Source organism: Poecile atricapillus, chromosome 4 (assembly GCF_030490865.1).
Source record: "Poecile atricapillus isolate bPoeAtr1 chromosome 4, bPoeAtr1.hap1, whole genome shotgun sequence".
NCBI classification, from domain to species: Eukaryota; Metazoa; Chordata; class Aves; order Passeriformes; family Paridae; genus Poecile; species Poecile atricapillus.
Window position 1 is genome coordinate 33,239,215 of NC_081252.1, and position 18,877 is coordinate 33,258,091.

The following is an 18,877-nucleotide window of genomic DNA, read 5'->3' on the forward strand; positions in this document are numbered from 1 at the left end:
CAGCAGTATCCACCAAGCATTCTGAATGCTATACATCCAAAGATGAGCTCCAAATTATTTACTTTCTTCCAGAGCTAGTCAATGAACATGTTAAATGCCTTTGCATCAACATCTGATAAGGAATATTCTTTGATCAGAACTTCTCTGCTTTTAATAAAAGCAAAAAATACAAAGAGAAACATAAAGACAGCATTTACCACACTTTCTGATATCTGCTAATACACTGGTTTATCTGCATTTTCAGGATCTTCATCAGTAGAAAGACATAAGTAAAACAAGTTCACAAACTACCAGAACACAGCAGAACACATTCCAAGAAGAGAAGAGAAAGGAGAAGGGAAGGGAAAGGAGAAGGGAAAGGGGAAGGGGAAGGGGAAGAGAATTTAAAATTCCGTACCAATTACAGTCTCTACATGATATTGAAAAAAACAGTAAATGCCTTCTTATTAACCTCACATCTCCAGAACACTGCCTAGCACACACTGGTTCCTAAGTGTTATGTTCTCTGTGTCACAGAGAAGCTTTATGGCACTAGATTTAAAATCTGACCTTGCAGAACAAGGCACTTGCTGACAAACAGCATGAGTAAGTGCCAGGTTTGAAGGAAGATGATATCCCAGCCTGTCTAAAAGAATCTGGCCCTGGCCCAAACAGACTCTTAGCAGGCTCCACTGGAGAAATGGAAATGGTTGCAATTATTGTTATTGATTTAATGCCCTTAAAATGGCTCTCTGAGAATCTTATTTCAGTAACTGATTAAGCAGTATGATTCAGCAGCAGGGCATCTGCTAACAACCTACAGAAACATAGATTTCTTTGCTCAAAACTATTTCTGGGACCAGGAAAGCAAGTTTTTGTATTTGCATGACCAGTTGTAGATAAGCATGTAAGGTGACCTACAATATTTATATCAGGCAGGCATTCAAACTTTCTTTCCAATTCTGCCAAGCCATCAACTTTAATATCCCCAGTTTCTCCTCCACAACTGCTTCCTAGTAGGAAAAGTGATGTGACTACAAGCAGTAAAGAGAGCTGTGTTCAATGCAGTAAAGTACTGACCATGTATACAGTTAACAAATAAACGATGTACCTGATCTACCAAATGAAAGAGATATGATGCAGACACATACAATCTTAAAATTAGAAATTGGTATCATAATTTGAGTGGATGAAAAACAGGTTATAGATTCTTTTCAGTGATTAATGTCATTAAAGATGCTGTTACTGCTCTGCCACAGGATATTTTCAGTGGAGCTTCACCAAAATCAACAGTCCCCCCCTTACCCATTCCAGAAAAAAAACACTCAAATCAATTTTATCTCACCAGTTTCCTCTAATGTATATGCTGTTGCTGGCACTGGGTTAAGAATGACAGATATGAACTGTTTGAATGACAGCAGATCTTACACCTTTCCAGCAGAGACAGGTAATGATTAGGGACCAATGAACATCTTTCACCACTGCAAAATAAACATCTACCCATAAACTTGAAGCTGTACTCTTCAGTAAAAGCAAGGCATGTGTACTGCTAGCATTATGGATCTAAACTTGACAACTGTCAGGAGTTTCACCAAGCCAAGAGTTCACCACAGCTGGCATCATTTCTCATGCCTATGTGGAAAGAGGCATGCAGAGCTAAGACAGTTTCTTTCCAATAATGAGCCCACCACATAACAGCATCTGCAGAGAGGAACAGCCCCTCCACATCACTGCCTTGATCCACCTTTACTATAGGCTAATCTATGTTCCTGATTTTTCAAGACTCCTGTAGGTGAGGAGCCATCTCAATGTTTCCCAGACAGTGCTAAAACAGCATCAGCTGTACTGATCAAACACAGACCCATCCATACCTGGTGCCTGCCCTGGCTGCTGCATCAGGTGTATTGTGTTTCACAAAGGTCATTTGCCATCCCACATAGCTGCCTTGTGGATATTGGAGACCAGCATACTTTGCAAGCAAGTAGATACCTGCCCAGGTCCTAGTGAAGTACCTATATTCAGAAGGAGAAATTTGCTAGATTGCTAGTAATAGGTGGAAATCCAAAGCAGCTGAGATGGTAGAGTCTGTGAGATAAAAGGGTTTGTCTTCTAAGCGCTACAAGAACCCACAACACAACAGGCAAGGGAAAAGTTAAATCCTGTTGGCAACAAAGAGCTCTGGATCCACTGAACACACACAAAGCACACTGTTGGGTTGATTGTTTATTTTCTAACCAAGAAAAGCTGTTAAAAAACAAAACTCATAACATAACTGATTTAATACAAAATTTGAGGCCGTTATCCAATTCAGAATGTTGTTTTATCACTGCTATGTAAGAGTGTGGAACAATCCAGCTGCGAACAGTTGCATTCCACTCCAACTGTTTCTACTGATAGAACGCCAAATTGGATGACTTTTTGAATAATACATTGGTTGTTGATAGCAATAGCACCATTGAAAAAAACAAGGCATTTAGATTTGTTCTTACTGGAAAACCTGACTGATTAGGTTATGTCCTATGACATAGCTGGAAGCCTGCAAAATGTACCTTACAGTAACATTCTCACTGACGCAGCCCAAAAAGGCTTTTAGTAACTGTAAGGCTCTCTCACTAAATAGCTTAATTTTCAAAAGATTTAGTCCTCCACTGAGGAAAACAATATAGTACAGGCAATGTAAGTACTCCAAAGTTCTTCAAGCTGAGTACTCAAAAGTACTTCAAGTTGAGTAAGTACTCAAAGTTGAGTAAGAACTCAACTCAAAATAGTAGGCAATTCAAGTTGTCCCTAACAGTCTTCACGTCAGTGTGTATTTTAATTTTTCTTAAAATCTACACATGGGCTTCCATGTTCTCAGATGCATGGATGATTAACAAATGGTACCATTCAATCCAAAGTTCAGAAGTCACTTTTCAGTCACCAAGATGTAAGAGTCAGCTACTTGCTCAGTTGAAACAATGATTAGCTATGAAGTATAAAACATTACAAAAAATACAGCTGAACTTTTTAAGGTATTTACATTTCCATTCCAATCATCTCAACACCTGGGAAATATCTAGCACGCCAGTTTTCTGTCTTTCTTCAGTAAGAATCCTGGAAAGAAAATAGGCTCGAAGAAATGCTTTCATTTCCTGGTGAATTCCTCATAGATTTTTATCAAAGCCTAGCAAGAATGTATTTTCTACTTGTAATAGTGCAGAGTTTATGTACTGAAATCCATTCCAACAGAGCTCATCGCCATTCTCAAAGGTATTGCAATCAACATGGAGTAACGGCATCAATGAGGTCTACAGATCTGCACTTCCTCCTCAGACATTAGTGAGATCAAGTGTGTTTCCAAGATACCTCATCATCATAGATGGACATTGACCTGAAACCCCTGAGCTCTTCTAGGCACTTCGGGTATATTTTTTCAATATGTTAAACAACTACATTGACATTGAAAGTATCAACTGTTTCAGGAACACAGCTGTTCTCAGCAGCAGCTCCTGCACTCAGTGTTTACTTCTTTGTTGAAGAACTGACCATTTTAAATTACTGATCTGCTTAAATTTATTGTGGTCCTTCTTGGAACTTCTGGCCCAAAGCCACTTTTCACAGACTGCCCAATCAGTCTTGCATTCCTTGATTTTTGAGTCTCAGGGGTAGGGGGAAAGAGCAAAGAAAGTCCGCTGCACATCTGGCTTGGAGTTGAAACTATCACAGAGAGCAACATCTGCCACTCCCAGCTCCAGGGCTCACCAGAAAATAAAATCTGAAATTAACAGATTTGGACCTGTTTTAAAGGACTTGTTACAAGTGGACAGAAGGTGACTTATAAGTCTGATCCCAAGTCCATTCAGTCCCAGGTGATAAATTTACAAGCCACTAAACATCCCAGAGACTTCTTCTGATGAGTCCTAACATCTGGAAAATGTTCAGCTCATGGTAGCAGGACAGTAGGCTGGCCTCGGTCTTTCTGTCACCAGTGAAGGAACAGAGACTGGATTATGAGTGCTCCATCATCTATACCCTAGCATGGAAACACTAAGCAGCTCAGATGCCAGCACCAGCCATCAGTGACAAATGGTTGACTTAGCAGAGAGATCACATTACCAACCTCAAAAAAGCATGAGATTTTTATGAGCTTGCGTAGAAATTCTCTTAGTTATGCAACAGAGAAAAGTGGAAGAAAGCTTCAGCAGACTTTCTAGTAGGACTTTTTCAAAATATAAAAAATCAGTTTCAGAAGTATGACAACAGTTTTTTAACAGATATTTTTGAAAAATCATTTAGTTGTTTTTTCTCCTTTGTAGTTGTGTGCATACAGTTCCAGTGGAAACTGAAATATTAGTTGACCTTTTATACTTAGAGATATACAAGGACTAAAATCCACATCATAGGGAAACCCTAGATCATTGAATTAGATAAAATTGCAACAAAGCAGTCGTATGTTAAGTTTAAAATAGGTAAGGACTAGCAGCTAATAGAAAACAAGCACTCAGCAAGCATCCCAGCATGCTTATTCTGCACAAGATTTATTTTGCTTTCAAAGCACACTTCCTGACACATTAAAATAAGCTATTTAAAGGGACTTCTGGAAAGAATAGGAGTGTAGAGATACATGCATACACTCTTCCTGAGGCACAGGCTCAGCCTCCCACACCCAACCTGCTTATCCTTGCATCCAACCAGATCTCCTGCCGCACCTGCGCACATAAGCATCACTAATCCGCTTCAGTCAGAATGAGCCAGGTTAGCTTACAAGTCTAAAGTCTCAGCTAAGCAGATTCATTTTGCCTGAAATAGATTAGGAAGCACTCACAAGAACAGTTCCACACACAGATTTAGAGGTGAACAATCTACTTCAGGGGCACAGGGCAGGCAGCATGCAGCCATAACCTGCAGTCAGCCCAGCTGAATCTGAACTCAATGCCCACTATGGCCTAGTCACATTCACCTGGGAAAGTAGCAAGAGCTCACTTCAGATCCATGCTCTGTTCTGTTCCACAGTTTCCCCATTTTGGTAAGACCCATCAGAAGTCAGCCAAGGATCTCAATCATAGTTTTAGAAAGCAGCTAGCATCTATAGCCTACAAAGTTTTAGTCATAACATCATAACACGCATCTCAGAAATTCTAAGTACCTTACAAGTGATACATAGACATGAACTGCTAGCACTTCCCTTATTTAATCAGAGAACAAGCTGTAAATGCAATTAAAATATTTAATATTTTCCAAGCAACAAAATTCATTTGTTGTTATTTTTTTTCATGATAAACTTAAGAGGAAAAGAGTACTGGTCAGTTGGAATTGTCAGAAAGATCCTATTTCACTACTACAATTCATGGGCTTCCTGCTTCTTTAGCAGTCACTTTCATAAGTGAACACCCTAAGAAAGCTCATGAGGACAGATAATTTCAAAGGAGAAGAAAAAAAAGTTCATGTCTATATGCAATGACAAATTTATCTCAGAATTTACTACTTGGACAGAGTGCTTTGCTCCCAGCTTAACTCTCAATTCTAAAACAGGATTTTGGTGGTGGTGGGGCTTTTTTAATTTCTTTAAGTTGTTCAAATAACCTCAGAAATTCAACAAAATATAAGACAAGTTTGCAAATACCTTTTCTTATGCTTTCAGTGTATCACCAATCCCATCCTCAGTGGGTTCAAGGGGATGTGCCATGCAAGGGCATGGCATTCCACAACTGGAACTATAAAAAAGGGTCTTTCTAAAGGTAAATGTTTTGATGGCATTTCTACCACTACGTTGCGTTCACATGTGCCTGCTTCTGTTCTGCTGCCACTTCTTGTTACTCACGTGTCCAAGAAGGTTTGAGTGAAAACTTTTTGCTCTAGCATCTTTTGTCTACAAGAAGAAAGCAAAGCAATCAGGGAGAGCCCAAGATGCACACATGTAGACAGGACAGCTCCACTGTTCAGGCTTATGACAGAACTTAGACAAGGAATGGAATGTCATCAAAAACATTCCTACCTTTTTAGTTTGTTTGGGGATTTTGGTGTTTATCTTTTAGCTTGTTTTCTTGGACTTCGTTTGTTTTTGTTATTTTTTAGCAGATCTTAAATGCATAGAAGTGTTAAGAAAGTAGAAGAATTAGGAAATTTTATCTATAAAATAAAATGCTATTGTTCAGGAGTACATGCTGCTCTTACCAAACCCTCATTAATAAGCAGCAAAAGATCACAGCTGAAACAGATGAAAAGCTGGATGTAGAAACAGCTACAGACTTCTAATATTTGCAGATGTGGTAATGAAGTAGAAGAAATAAAATGCCAACTAAATCTCTTGTGTTCTGGTAGCAGCAGTGCCATACACTATCTCAAGAGTGACTTGGAATCATGCAGCTATTGACACAAAAGCCTCAAAAATCAACTCTTGCACATAATGTGTTCATTTGTACTTTATAAAATACTAATAAAAGTCTACAAGATGCAATGAGAGTCCAAAATACCTGGAGAAAAGTTTCTTTGTTTTGAAAAGCATCTGCAGCTGGATTTGAGCATTCCATTATTTGCTTCTGCAGTGACCACATGCTCAGAGACTGTATGCTTTAGTAGTAATGAACAACAGTAGGGATAAAGATGGTAATGAAGTAGTCTGTAAAAGCTCCACCTTACCTCTTAAAAGAAATCCTGAAGAAAGAATGACATATCTTTCCAAGTGCTAACATATCCAAAAAAAGGCTGTAGGAAATGATTCTACTCCTGCTTGTTCACATATTACCTCTGTCCTTTTTCACTATACTTTCCCCATGACTGAAATGCACAGTGCTGTTCCACCTCAGTGTATTTCTGAAAGTCTATTCAAGTCTTTTGGATCTGCAGAAGTAAAACAACCCCCGATTTTTTATTTTTTTTTTTTAATATGCACATTATCATCTCCAAATTAGCCACCAGTAACTTTCATACCCAGTACATAAACATGAAATCCAAAAGCAGGTGCTTTTGTTTGTCCTTCACAGGGAAAGTCCTTTCTCCATGTACATGTTTGACAAATATCATCCAGGATCACTCACTATCAGTACACGTGTTCTTTTCCAGAAGGAATGAGTCAAGTGGCTCTGGTACAGTGGAGTGCATTGTTTATACTGTCTAAAGATCAGTATTTGCTCAACAGAATTCACAAATCTCAGACCAAGGACAGAAGATATTCATTTAGCTGCTTGCAATGGGATTGATATGCTGCTTTTTAGTTCACCCACTACTGTTTTAGAAAATTAGAAGCAGCAACAGAGGAAAGTGGGAGTAGATGAGATCACAGAAAAATTGTGTTTTGAAAAGAAATTGCAAGGTGAAGTTAGAAGCTGTGTATCATAACAGAAAATATTCCAGGTGCATGTGGTACTGTAAAACTAGAAATGAACTAAGCATAAGGGGATAAGAAAGGGAAAAATGTGAAGCATAGAATAAATTATACAGTGTAAGGTCTTAGAGGAATTATAGATAATTCATTACTAGATACAGAGTAAACAGGATCAGATCTGTTCAGTGCCTGTAGGCAAGAAAGTGCATTATTGATTTACTGTATTATGCAAGGCTTGGAGAAAGACGACGACTCAGGAGTAAGTGTTCCAGCATATCAATTTTTATATTTAGTAACAGCTGAAACAAGCAGAAATGGACACTTCATAACATTAGTACTTGGTTGTTTATTTTATGCTTCAAGATAAATTGGCTTTGTGCACCAAGAAGAGGAAAACTGTCATAAAGGCCAAGAACTCAATTCCTTAATTTAATAATATTTAAAGCTTGTCTAACAATAGAGATGGAGTCCAACCAGCATTGTCCTTGCAGCATACCATCAATATTGTCAGGACAAGAAATACATGAAGGAAACTAACAAGTAAGATGTAAACCAGTCAGCCAGTGAAGTTCACTAACCAGACTAACTTATGTCTAAAGTAGCTGGAGAGTTTATAAGGAGATATTTTCAAAAAGTGTTCATCTCTCTAAACCCCTTTTATTTGACATACCCAACACAGGCTGGTGTAAATCTGTATATGATCGTGAAATGTACTGGTTGCTAGAGGCTAACTCAAGTTTCACATCATGGGAAAGTTGCAGAAGTCTATTTACCTTTGTATAGGACCCTTTGCCAAGTTATTTAGAGCTGACACAACAGATCAGCAATAGAATCCAAGGAGAGTTATTGATGAAATAAATGAGTAAAAGCAAATTGAAATGTAGAAGAATTACAAGCAAAAGGCACTCTCATTGTGACTAGCGGCCAAAAAGACATTACCTTTGTACAGCAATTTTATAGATTTTAAAAACCAGAAAATACCAAAATAATGTATTTTTTATTCTAACTGAAAAAAATGCAAAGACTGTACTACAATCCTTGCATGAAAATGAAATAAAATGTTCTATCAGTGACAGATTTTGCCTGATACTGGAAGCTGTTTGTCAGCCATCAATACAATCACTAATATAAACAAAATAAAGAGAAATGTCTTCACATCTGAACAGCACTTGTCTATATTTTTAGTCATAGAAAGTTTTAAATGTGATAAAACAGTGGACTCGTGGTTGTAGGAATGTCAATCCTGCCATTGTGATAGATGGCCTGTCAAGATACAATAGCTACTGTATACTTACCCATTTAAAAAGTAGTCTAAATTTATACAGCAGTAGTATCTGCCTTCCTCAGCATCAAGGACATCTTAACTGGCCATCTGAGAACTTGCTTATTAAAACCAAAAATGTAATTGCATACAAAGAACATGAGTAAATGTACAAAATCTGGAGGCTTATGAATAGAAGTGGCTAAATAAAAGTGCTAAAATACCAGTGTGTCCTTACTGTTCCCTCCTCAAAAAACTATGCCAACTACAACTGCAAGTGAAGTTTGACACCATCTGCCACCTAATTACATCTTATATAATATATGTCATCAGGACATTTACCCTAGCCATCCCTCTGCAAGTGATGGCATAAAATTTCAGTTGTCAGCCCCTGACATTTTCCTGCTTATGGAGACAGTCCCAATCACCTGCAAGCCTACATGTACTAATACAAGATCTTTTCAGACTATGGCTAAAATAAATTGGTAACAGTTAGAGAGCCAAAGAATTACCCTCACTTCTTTATTTCTCAGCTCTTCCCACAAGCAGGTACTGGTAGTATGCACTATTTTTCATAATTCCTACACTTAGAATCTCAATTCAGAGAATCAAAGGTCAGCTATGCACATTGGAATAGCATCCATTTCACTGAGTATGTGGAAATCTAGCACACATAGGAAATTTTGGAAGTGTGATTCCTACATGAGAAGATGAGAGGCCGATTAAGAGATGGTTCCTTAAAGCTACAAGAGTCTGATGCCACTGGATTTTAGCACTTCTGCAACTCACTATTCCACAGTCACTCTGTGAACTAGCTGTAATGCAACGACTAAGGTCCAAGATTTATCTTCCTGTCTTACAGCAATCAAACCTCCTGCTATAAAATTAGCTAATATCTCTAATATATTATACACATTTTGTATCTTTGCTCTCTCAGAACAAGACTCATAGCTGGTTTTCCTTTGGTGGTAGTGGTTGCACAGTTTTGTTTGGGGATTTTTTTAGATGCCAAGGGATCAAAAAGGATCTGAAACATTCCACAATCCAAGTGATTGTTGCTACCTTTGTGGGGTCACTGAGTCAATGCAACAGCTCAGAACCATTAAACGTCGTTTCCAATAAAACCCACTGTACTTCTTTGCCTACACTTTTCTACAGATAGAAGGCTGCTATTTTACTTTAGTCACAAAATTAAAGGTCCACAAGAAACTTGAAAATGGAGAACTACCAGGGATGGAAGAATAATTAACGTAACCATACTAGAAGACAGAATAGTGATAAGATTCATGTTATCAGTTGCATGGAACAGCTTCGAGGAAGACTTTGACACTGAAAGACATAAAAATTCATTATGTTCATCATAAAGAAAGATGTGTCTTCTGTAAGTTTGCCCCCAGTGGAAGGTATGGTCACCAGATGGCCAGAAACATCTCAGTCTGGAAAGGATTAACTCCACATTTCTAGTAAGAATCAACCTGGAAACTGATATTTTTTTGTCTCCATAGACTAATAATTATCCTTACTGCAGTTTTATTGTTTTCTCTTGGAACTCAATGCATTTAGAAATTCCACAAAGATAAAGTACAGCAAATACACGTTACCTACTCATTCTTCTGATGAAATGTGCAAAATGTTAACCAAGATATACAAAGCACTTAAAAATCAACCTATGTATAGGCTTCAATACACCCATCTAATTCTAAGAAATTTTTTAAGAGAAATTTAAAAAGCACTGTGTATGTACACATAAGTGAGATTAAAAAATCTTGGTTACTGCAATGAAACAAAGAACTTTTCAAACCAATGAAACACACAAAACCTAATCAGTTTGTAGCTGGCAGTTGTCGCTGCTTTCCTGAGCTCCCAAACAAAAATCGACACCAAATCAACTGAAAATAAATATATAGACACATATAGATAATGAAATAGATAAATAAATAAAATTGAGGATCAAACAAGCCTAAGCAGCAGGTAGAATCTATCCATATTATTCAATTGAATTAGGCTAAGTGGTTCGCCAGTTCGCATTTTGTTTCAAATTCAGCTGGCTCATCACACTTGTTATGATGCTCTGTACTACTTTAGCAATGTGCATGATCTCCACACTTTAACATCTTGAGTTGCTCATGATATGCAAGGGATCTTTTTAAGTAGAAAAAATAATTAATGAGCAATCTTCCATCAGTAAATTACCACTCAGAATTAGGAGTTGTTGTTATACCTTTAAGATAAATAAATTACAGAACTCCTTTCCCAGCTCCTGCACTTATCCTTCAGTCCATGTTGTCTAGCTGTTTCCTTTCTTCCTCAATTTATGCCACTTAACCAAAACCTGCTCAAGAAAAATATTTTGTTGTCACTGCAGATACTGTGAGAAATAGCTGTAGCTGTGGGTGGAAAGCAGATGGAAAATGCTTTAGTATACATTAGTTATGACATGTTCAGGAAGTCTCTTCTACTCTTCATCCTGAATTGTGAGTATGGGCATAGGCATTTAGAGGAAGGAAAGGTGTAATCTGCATCCTCTGGGGAGACTGGGGGCAGGGAGAGGCACAAACTATTACCGACAACTATGCATCTGGGAGGCAGCACAGTAGGAAATGGAAAGCAAACAATGGAAGTGACCAGGCAAGCAGATGGAGCCAAAAAGCTTGGGGGAAAAAAAATAATCAAGTGACAGCTGCATTAGTTGGCACACAGCTCCCGACGGCTGGCAAAGACACTGCACACGTACTTGTGAAGATGTGGCACAAAAGAAACTGAAGCAATAAGGTCCAAGAGGCTACAGAGACCATTTTGTTAAATGTGTTAAAAAGGTAGGAAACAGTTGTGATTTTTATCCCAAGCACAGATGAGAGAAGTTCAGCAAGTCACTATCTTCCTTGTGCCTTATTTCTCCAGTTACATGAAATGGGGATCACATTTTTAAGGTGCTTGGAATACCCCTACAAATGTTTTGCCATCTTGCAGCCACTCTTCTCACAAAGAAAATAATATGTGAAGAAAATGTGACCTAGTGGGAAAACTGCTGAATACATTTTGAGGAGATAAAGTTTCCATGCTCAGGTTTGCCAGGGGCCTGAAGAAAAACCTTCATCTTTTTCACTTTCAGAGTCTGTTATCCCATTTATGAAGTGATGTTTATTACATACGCTTCCCTGGAAAAGGGCTTTGAATAGTGAAAGATAAATAAAGTATAAAAAATCTCATTACTTCATCAGCCCAACTTCTTCCTGCATATTCATTACAACAGTCTCACACTCCAATTTTTGCCCTCACAGTGCAGCAACATGCCCACAGAATGTAAATAAGGTGTATTTATACGTGTTTTCCAGGTTGCTTGATGCAAAGGTGTGTATGTACATTCCATAGTGAAGTGCTTTATCTTAGCAACAAACAGATGAAAGAGTGATTCTGTCAGAGGCCTGTCCAGCAAGGCCAGCTAGACTGAACTTAACCGTGACAGCAAGTTCCTGTGAAATCCAGACTTGTATCTGTAGCAATGTAGTGCAGCTGTGCTTTGAACTCTGACAACTCTGACTCTTTGAATTTAATCGTTTTTCAGAGCATTATGTCTCTTCCTTCTTCTTTTCACTTTTTGTACTCATCAACAGTTGAATGTGCTGGTTATATGTTTGTTTTTCCTCTAGCATTTTCCCATCCCAGGAAGGCCTGATGACCAGGCTGACATGTATCAATGAACCACAAAGAAAGCAAACCCCAAAACGTCATAAGGTCTGTATGTCAGGCTCAGTTAGATGAGAAATGAAGAAAGACACACATGTGCATTATCAGAGCAAAATCTGATGAGGGAGATTTAACCCAGCACTTCTTTCTCCTCACTACAGCATTCTAAGACAACAGGACAGAATAACAGAAGAGATGATTGCTCTAGGATATCAGCTCCTACGGAAAACTGTATTTTAGTCCTGCTTATAGTTGTTAATTTTTGAGAGGGAAAATTTGGAAATAACACAGGGAGCAGATTCTGGTGCTTGGGCATCTCTTCCCCAAACTCAGGGCAAAGAATACTAAGCCTGAAAAATCATATTCCTTCTGCCTTTCTTTCCTCCTTATTCTTAATCACACAGTTGCCTGAACACCACAACAGAGATCGAAGGTGCCCCTACCCAAACAATTTCTCAGGACTCTTCTCAAAAAGGGAGAGATGATCCATCTCTTCCATCCTTGCAGGAACAAGTAGGAACTGAACCCAGCTCTAAGTTCTCAAGCCATTCCCTTTCCCACAAAGGGTAGGCAGTCTCACTACCACCATTAGGGAAAAACCAAATTAATCCTGCTCATTTGGGCTCCCATCATTAGGGAATAGCTCTGTGCTCTGGACTGTAAGCCAGCATACAACAGCATCAGTCCGTTTATTCTCGTTCTTTTACAGTAGCTGCTTTGTGTTTCATTTTAAAATAAGGAGAAAATATCACTCTGCATACGTTTCTTTCTCATGTGGGATCAAACATTTGGTGAGCATACAAACAGAACACCAGTGAGAGAGCCATCCTTCATTCTTGCTAGGTCCTTTGTTCAGAGCAACTGCAGGCTTGGGAGAAGGGGAAGAGAAGGCAAAGAGGCTGACAGGTTTCTTGAACCTGCTGTAGGTACTTTAGAGATGCCCAGAGGAAGAGAGCATTGAATTCTGCTGCTTTTTAGATACCGAATGGCAGTACCTCAAGTAATGAAAGAAGCCTTAAAAAATAATTTTAAAACAGTAGTTGCAAGCACACATAGTGAGTCTGTGTGTAAAAGAGAAGGTTGTAACCTTTCATTAACTCAGATTCATCTGAATATGGTGAACCCTTACTGACTCACCCTGAAGGCTAAGATCTTATACCATGCTTTTCCTCAAAGCAATTTTTTATTGTCAGCACTAAGTTGCTGATAAAAATGAGAGATTTCACATGTAAGTGCTGACACAACCCTAACTACAGAGTTCTGTACAGCATCCCAGCATAGCTATAATTAAAAAGACAGCCTACATCAAGTAAAAAGCTTTACCACAAACCTTTTTAGTGGATCAATACAATATCATCAGTGACATCTCAACAGGGATGATAAAAGAAAAATTGGCTTCTTATGGAATTAAGAAAAATTATATATATTTATTTTAAAAAGAAATCTTTTGAACTCTGCGGACAAGTAGTTGTTAAACTGACAGTCTAATTCTAATATTTAATACACAGAGCATAACATACCCATGTGTGAGATGTTTGTCTCTCCATCTCGCACTACAGTATAATTATTTAAGGTAACAGATACAGCACCACTAAAACTAGACTAAAAACAGTACTGAGGAAACAATTGTTTAAAAGCTTCAGAACAGAAGCTTTAACAAAATGTATGAGAAATAAAGTCTTTGCAACTCCTTTACCAAAACAATGAGCAAACCACAGCATTCAGCTTATAAGGATGCAAGATATTTTCAGGCCACTGAAAGTGTTGCAAGAATGGCCAGAACAGCTCATACTTCATTAATTTTATTTTTGATGTGTCCCTGAACACCATCTCCTGAGAAGTTCTAAGTCACAGCACAAAGTCACAAAAAATAAAGTCCTCTCCTTAGAAAAACAAATATTCACAGGAACCAGAAGGTAAAAAGTTTCTTGGAGTGCCTTTCAAAACAGCCAAGCCAAGCACATAAATTCAGTTTTGCTCCAGAGATATTATGCTCAAGAACCTGAAGATCTCCGTTGCTGTGATGACATTTCCCTCTCCATGGCTCATTGCTGTCTTGTGGAAGTTAACGAGTAAAATGCAACCTTGGGGGAGGGAACTGGGGGGAGAGTTACTAAGATTTTATATGAAAAGTTGGCTTGATTAAAATTGATAATACTTAATTTGAACCCCAGAATCTCATAGTCTTTGATACTATTGACAGGATTCTGTGTATTGTAGCACTTGCAATAGCATTTCTAAGAAAGCAATCATACTCAAATCAAAACTTGTAATGTCGGCCTGCTGGGATGAAGAAAAACTCTACCATTCTGGTAAACCATCCCAATTACGACTTTTGGGAAATCTCATTTGTTTCTGAAATTTATCTTTTTTTCTAAATTCTGCTTTGAGCAAGAGGACATTGCAATGGTTCTGTTGTCTCTTACATTACTGTTCTTCTGATAATGACAATATTGATGCCAGTAATAGCATTTTACCACAAAATGTTACTGTTTGCTACGTTGTCATCATTTTTCCTGTTTTGCCAATAACAGGAAAAAATCATGTGCTGCTCTTAAGGGGGAAAAAAAAAAAATCACTTTAGCTTGATAATAACCCAGAAAAATCAAAACAGTATTATAGAATCTTTAAAGAGTGAATAGATGACTATGTAACAAGTGCTGGATTAGGGCTTTGTGGGCAGAACAGTCTGAATCAAAAGAATGAGCAGCACAATTTAGTTTTGAAAGCTGAATACTATTACTGAACCTTGCTCTTGGGGTTACAGCATGGGTACATTCCTGTGCTGTACTATGCAGATGATCAGACCATAGAATAACATAGATAACCACTTAAAAATCTGTATGTCCTTTTTTCCCTGGCTCAGTTCCTCGATATAGTCTGTCATCTCCCACACACAGAAGGCTTCCTCCCTCTTGGTTCTGTGTTCTTACCACCATCTCCACATTCAAAGACCACCACGGAAGGTTCTTTGCCCAACTGTTCAGAAGAAGTCTGTTGCAATTTAAATTTATTCTTTGGAGTATTCACAGGCCATTTTACCATCTCCACCCCTCTGATTACAGCAAGACTTCTTTCTTGAACATGTAAGATAACACACCTTCAGTCTCTCCCCCTTAGGCCCGCAAGACTCCTTCACTTTTAAGCTGCTGGCAGAGAGAACAGCTCACCTGTGCTGAGAATGACCAGTTTAAAACAAACAAAAAACCATGCCATAAATCATCATTCATTCATACAAATCACAGGCCATCATACTCTGAAATTCAGTGAAGTGTTCTCTCTCCAGCTGTAATTACACTAACCTCTTAACACGTAAAGCAGCTGTAAGATGGCACAACCAAATAAGCTGCAAAAAAGACATATCTGCTTGCCTAGTTGAAATACTTTGTGACTTGTTCCCTGCTTTTGCTGTGCCATACATAAAAAAGGAAAAGTATCTCCACAAAAAAAGGGACTTTCAGTCCTCAGCATCTGTACAATACAACATCTAAAGATGAAAATGTATTTACAAGAGGAATTAACTTTAAATTTACTAAAGGATTTGACATAAAAAGACCTAACTGTTCTTTTTTTTATTGGATATATCTAGATTTATATTTTCTTTTCATTCTACTAAAAGAATATTTTGATTTTTATGTTTGGGATTTTTTTAAACATTATTCTTAGCAGAGCTAAATTTAGCCATGTGGGAGTTACCAGGTTCCCTTTAGACACATTAGAACTAAAATGCAGAATTATGATCACAAATTATATTTCTTAGAGAATGAAGCCTGACATTCAGATCTCATAATAAATTTCTAATGATACTAATTTGGAGGGCAGCATGAAACAAACAAGAAAACAGAAATCCCAACTATAACACTTGTTCATGTGTATAAATATACACACACTTTATGTTATCTGCAGAAGTAAAATTAAATCTGTGATTAGCAGCTATGCAAGAGTCATACATACAAAGATAATAAAAAAAGTGGCTTATAGCAAGGTTTTCCACCTTCCAAAAAAACATCTGACTCTTTCTAGTTCCTTATAACTTACTGCTTCTACCTTTATTATCCAGTCTGTATCTCAGTCTTCATTCAGCTTCATGCAGTACTCCCATTTTTTAATATTTCTTCTCCACTATTGGTACTTTTCCAGTTTAAGATGAGGGCTTTATAATGCAAGAATACAGACATCTACACTCTTATAAAATAGGCATGTACTCTTATAAAATAAACATGTGTGACAAATTTTGAAGTGCAAGGTATATCATGCATCCATTTTCACAATCCCATTATTTTATTCTGGACTTAATTCAAGTTAGGTTCAGGTAAGACCCTAAAACAATCTGCCATTGCTGGCAACCTAGTATCTGTTCCTTCTAAAATCACCTGGAGTGGAAGAGGGGAAGCTATTAATCAATCTGGTCAATTCCTCATCAAGTAATCAGATGCAGAAGCCCTCAACTCCTCTGGAAGGTCAGGCAGACTGAGAAAACCAGTTTAGAAGATCCTTATCTTTTGTCTGTAGCTACACAGCTGTTCAAAAATAGCAAAACTTTTTCATTATATTTTTGGAAGGAGGTCAGTAAATAAAAGTACGGGGTTTCTTCTATTGTGAATGCTTGATACCAATCAGTAACAGTTCTGGATTACACAGAAGTTGGTATGGTTATGCAGTACAGCACAAGCACACAAAAACTTAGTGCTATGTATTTCAGGAAAATCAAATTAAACTGCTGAAAAGTCTTTCAGGAGACATCACTTTGTCAAGTATTTCTCTGGGCAACACCTCCAAGATTTCCATTAAAACAGGTAAAAAGTAAGAAGCATCAATTTTTATAAAATTGATATAATTCTCTCAATTTTATTTTTTTTTGGTTGATTGGTTTTGGGGTTTTTTCAATAAAGGCATCTAATTTGTTAAAAGATAATTTTTGCAGACATTTTGGGACACACTTTAAACATACAACATTTTACGTTACCAAATCATCTCACTAAACGGCATGCACAACTAAACCAATTTCAGTAAATGTTGAGACCTAATTACCAAGGTTAATTTTCAACATGGAGTGTACCATTTACAATACAGCTTCTTTGTGATTTTAATATACCATTTTACTATAATATTTACCTTGATGTTTCACATGCTCAAAGTCTCAATCTTACGACAATTTCTTTAGAAAGCAAATCCAGCTGAGGGCTAGTGTAGTGGCTACCACTACAAATATCTTCTGGCTGAACAACAAGACAGAAATACTAATTTTAAATCTGGCAAAGTGCTGGCTTTTGTTATTTAAGCACCGGAGTACCAGGAGGTGCCAGGACCCAAAATAACATTACTGCTGCACTTAAGGACCAGCTGCCCCATCTGCCCCAGATGCGACTATGGGGTGGGAGCTGGGAGGCAACACAGGGGACACAGTGGGTGGCCACGGGCAGGCACACCTTCAACTGTGCTACCCAAGGGTCACCAACACTTGCCAGAGGCATTTTGGTGAGTCTCCAGTTGAACCCTCAAATACTAAATGCTAAATACAACACTTCTGATACTACTGTTCAATTAGCTCAGTGACTCCTTCTGCTCCACTAGTGGAAGAGTACCTGCATCACATATTTATTCACTGCCATTTCAGAAATATATCTCCCCACAGAAAAGCCCTTTTCTCTTCCCTGCCCTAGTTACAGTCTCACACAGTTATATGTTTTCAAGTGCAAGTTTGCACATAAAACACTATTTTACAAAAAAGAGCTTATTTTCCGCCTTCTCTGAAAAATGGAATTCTTTTCAACTACTCTTGTCACTGACTCACAAAGATTTTTCTCTTGAACTTCAGAACTCAATCCATTTACTATTTATCATCAAGTTTAGAATTCAAAACACAGCAGATCACATCAACTTTCTTGCAAATACTTCTATGGTATACAACATTACGGTCATAAAATTTCCATGTAGTATAAATTAACCTTGAAAAAGATGTATAAAAGTAAAAGCAAAGTAAAAGCTATATATTTAAGCTTATTTTTCTCATCAAGTTAACTTCTTTAAATGGAAGTGATTTTTTATTATTCTCTTCCTTAAACTAATAGCTGGGTTTCCCACTGCCTGTTAAGACTATTTAAAAAAAGTCGCTGAAACACTGTGAGAATGTTGCCTTTATGTCTACCTTTTTAAAAGTCAAATCGCTGAACTCAATAATCACTAAGTAGATCCTGCAACCCGAGCTCACTGAAGTGCTACCCCTAACACCATCAACACCTTTGAACACTACCTCTCCTCAGGTTCAAAAAACACGCTTGGGCTCATTCTGCTACTCCAACACAATGACCAGTTCTTTCTGACTGAAAAAACATCTTGCACTCTGGAGAAATAGGAATCCGGATGTGTAAGGATAGGAATTACATGTGTAAGCTGCTGAGATAGAAATCCATTTCTTGCAAAGGAATTCATGCTTATTTCACAATGTTAGAAAACAAAACCAAACCAAAAAAAAAGGCCAAAAAAACAGAAATACAAACCCAGATCAAACGGCCAAGAAGAATATGAATGTCAAGCCATACATAACAGAAGCAAGCATGGGAATAGTAGTATATTCTCCTTATAAATAAACAGATGTAATAAAATAAATGAGTGAGAATCAATTTTCTTTTAGTTACCATCATTGA

The 18,877-nt window shown here is 37.7% G+C and overlaps 1 protein-coding gene across 6 annotated transcripts in view; it reads right to left on the reverse strand.

Moving 5' to 3' along the window:
• Positions 1-18,877, reverse strand: part of FBXW7 (F-box and WD repeat domain containing 7) — a 176,497-nt gene that overhangs the window by 110,641 nt on the left and 46,979 nt on the right. The gene's annotated exons all lie outside the window — the stretch shown is intronic.